Source organism: Blastomyces gilchristii (genome assembly GCF_000003855.2).
Source record: "Blastomyces gilchristii SLH14081 genomic scaffold supercont1.4, whole genome shotgun sequence".
NCBI classification, from domain to species: Eukaryota; Fungi; Ascomycota; class Eurotiomycetes; order Onygenales; family Ajellomycetaceae; genus Blastomyces; species Blastomyces gilchristii.
In genome coordinates, this window is record NW_003101679.1 from 3,532,382 (window position 1) to 3,536,470 (window position 4,089).

Sequence of the window (4,089 nt, forward strand, 5' to 3'; positions counted from 1 at the left end):
TCTCTCACAGATCTGACTATGTTAAGAAGGCCAGGATAACAGATACAAAGAGACTAGAGAAGACAGAAAAGCTTTATAGAATACTCAGACTGAGTGTTATAAAGAGATTAACTGAAGTGTCTCTTAATTCTCTATAAGAGAAGAGAAAAAAGAGAGAGAAGAAGTCTATACAACTACTCTCTATAACACTGAGAGTCAATACTCTGAGAATCTTTACAGGAATTCTTGAAGAGAGTATCTATAATCTGAAGAGTGTGCAGACTTTGAGAAGTATTATAAATAATCTAATATAAGAGAAAATAGAGTATAAGTCTTTATAAGATCTTCTATTCAGATTGTCTGAACTGCAACTGAAGAATGAATATACTCAGTATATTCAGAAACTACTCATAACAGAGATTAATTCTGCAGAAATAAAGAATTGAAGAGACTTAAATAATCTCTTATAAAGAGAGAGCTAAATTTATATATCTATAAATAAGTTTCTATAAGTAGAACTTATTAAAAGATATTATAACTCTTCTCTAGTGAGGTGTTTTATAGAGCCCCGGTGGCCGAATGGTTAATGCGGCCACCCGGTAGCACCTTGGCGTGGGAAACCAAGGCGCGTGGGTTCGAAACCCGCAGGGGATACATTAAATCCGGAACTCAAGCACCTCAGGTTTCTAATAAATACAGAGGTGTACAAATCGCTCCAATGAATTGCTCTATGTTCCTGGGCTGGGAAGTTATTATCGCATGTATCTAATTGTCACTCCTTTGTATTTTCCTATGTTCTTGTTATCTTGGCGTGGTCTCAACACCTGTATTTCCTCCTGTATAACCAACACTTGACCTGTATTTAACATCACGCAAGGACTCATCATAAGCTCCGCTTGTATATGAGTATAATGAAAGAATAATAATAATAATAATAAGTTGTTTTATAGATACAAGAACTTATAAGTGACTTATAAGAAAATGCTTCTGACTAAAGATATAAGAACTTATGAAGAAGATAATGAATTCTTATACTGTTAATCAGAATTCACAGATAGTGCAGTTCAGATTATATGAAGAACTTACTTCTCTACTTATCTTATAGAAATCTTGAGAATAGCTAGAAATAAATACTCTCATAAGTCTCTCTGACAGTAAGAACATATATAATGTCTGTTTTAACAGTATGCTGATGATAGTAGATCACTTCATTAAAATAACATACTTTATACACATCTGTAAGAACTTAAAGTTAAAGAATTTAACTTATATCTTCATCTACAATGTGATTCAATTGTATGAGTTACTTACAAACATTATCTCAGATAGAGAATTAATTATTATAGAAAAGTTCTGATCTGATCTAATAACTATTCTGAAGATCTTATAAGATTTAAGCATAGCTTTTAATTAAAAGCCAGATGATTGCATAGAATATCTAATAAGTCTATTGAAATAGTATCTGTGATACTTTGTTAATTACAATCAGAATGACTGAGTACATTAATTACTACTTATATAGTTTATATATAACAACTTAAAGTATGTCAGTACAGATAAAACTCTCTTTGAGATGCTCACTGAGACTCATCTACAGATGATCTTGATAAACTTATAAGAGTATATTATAGAGTGTAATAATATCTGTGAATAGACTGAGAGAATTCAGAATATCTAGAAGAAAGTCTGTGAATTCTTGAGAAAGACTCAAGAGTATTGAAAGAGATACTATAACTTTAAACATATTATAAAGAGTTTTAAGAAAGATAATAGAGTCTGACTGAGTCTAGAAAATATTATTATATAAAGATTTAGTAAGAAGCTGAATCTCTTATGAATACAGTCTTATAAAATTATGAAGAAAGTTGATTTATAGTTCTACAGATTGAAACTGTTATCTAAGCTGCAGATATATAATATTTTTTATATCTCTTTATTTCATAAATATAAGAAATTCTTAGAAGAGAATTCTCTGATTTATCACTCTATTTATAAAGTACTAGAGAGTGAAAGAGAATATCAGATTAAAGAGATTATTAACTTAGAGAAGTAAGATTACAAGCTCTGATTCAAGATTCAGTAATAAGAGTATTCTGATAAGATAAATGAGTTTGCTTAAGAATTATCTGAGTAGATAATATATCTGTGAAAGCTGAGATATAACTTTTATACTGTGAATTCTGATAAGTCAGAATAATATAATCTTCACTAAGAATCTAATTGTGATAAAGATATTAACACTGTCATTTATAAATTCTAGTCTATAAGATAATGAGTTTCTACTGAGATGAACAGTCTGCAGTGTATACAAAGAAAAGAAGAAATCATATTCTTATTAAAAGCTAAAAAATAAAGAAAATAAAAACAGAACTGTGAACAGAATTTAGAGATTAATAAAGAAAAAATAAAGAAAACATATATTTATATTCTCAATATTTGTAACACTTAACTCTTCTGCAACTATTATTTTCTCTCTTCAAAGAAGTAGAGAGTATTATATCTGTAGTACTGATAATTATTACATTTGATATAAAGACTGTCAGAAATGCACAGACTTCAGAGAAGTCAGACATCAGAGTGTGTACAGTTACAGCAGAGTCTTAAGAGCTGATCATCTACATATATAATCAGATATCACTTATGAAGGTGTGTCTACTTCTTCAGTTATACTGAAGTATTCAGCTCAGAAATACTTAAGATATGAAGAGAGAACTCATCTACTCAGGTTAACTCTCATCACAAATTTATGATATTCACATTGTCTTAATTACTCAAACTTTGCAGATACTCAGAGACTCATCTCTTATTAATAATGAGATTGCAAGAATGTGCTGCAGTGTGAGAAGTATTGATAGAAACTCTAGACATATTTACATATCTCTGATCAGAGATTGTGTAGATAGAAAGAGAGTGATTATAGATCTGTGAGACTGCAGAGAATACTGACAGCACTCAGAGCTTTATAGAAACTGTCAGCTAGAGTCTGTAAGAAATTACTTATAGAGAGACTTACAGTAAAGAGCAGAACTACACTGCTTAAAGTCAGAAACTAGTCTGAAAGAGATATGAGATTGATCACTGACTCAAAGATCAGATATGATGACAGGGCTGAAGAGAATGAAGTTACTGTTGTAAGTGATAGTATCTCTGCTTCATCACCTGATAAAAGATAATCAGAGAAGTCACAGAGACACTTATAAGAGACTCAGCAGCAGTCAGACATTGTTTATAAAGATATTGAAATTAAAAAATTTCTATTCTTAAAAAGTTCTTGAATTAATAAACAGACATTGTCAGAAATACTCTCTCTCTATTATCTAAGTGAAAACACTTCACAGATAAATGAAGATACTCACAGTTTATAAGAATAAGAACTGTTATAAAAAAAGAGAAAAGAAGATGGGATTTAACAGATAGATCTGAGATATTTATACTACTTTAGAGAGATTTATTTATACTATAAGTGATTCTGCAGAATAGTCAGATCACTCTAATAAATAAAGAATAATTATGAATTATAGGTCTGAATCTTTTTATGTGACTATAAAGAGTGATTATATACTGTAAATATCTTGATTCTATAATTCTACAGAGTTAGTAAAAGAATGAAAAATTTCTCACAATTCTACAGTGTCAAAGAATGATGATTCACAAGAATGAGTGAAAAGATCAACTCATGAATACTTCTCTTTAATGAGAGTGATCTTACAGAAATTGATTCATCTGTGAGATGAATCTGTGTGATACTCATACAAGAATCTCACAGAAAAATGATTGAAGATCAACTGAAACTCTTTAGATTGAAAGATATGAGATGAATCTATGTAATAATTATACAAGAATCTTGTGAAATTGATTAAGAGTTAATCAGAACTCTTCTGTATAAAACATGTGAGATGAATCTGTATAATAGTCAGAGAAAGATCTGCAGACTATAAAGAATCTCATAGAATAAGAAACTGAGTGACAGACTCTTTTCTCTTCATAGTAATAAGAGATTTTTTCTCACTGAGATTTTTTATAGATATAGAGAATTTTTAGTAAGTATTACTACAGTGCTAAGTCTGATTCTATAAAGTCACTCAGTGAAAGACTTCACAGATAAAGCCT

At 29.9% G+C, this 4,089-nt stretch overlaps 1 pseudogene across 1 annotated transcript; it reads left to right on the plus strand.

Moving 5' to 3' along the window:
- Nucleotides 1-544: 544 nt before the first annotated feature.
- BDBG_16721 lies at nucleotides 545-633 on the plus strand (annotated as a pseudogene). The gene has a single exon. The product of its transcript is annotated as a tRNA-OTHER (tRNA).
- The last annotated feature ends 3,456 nt before the right edge of the window (nucleotides 634-4,089 follow it).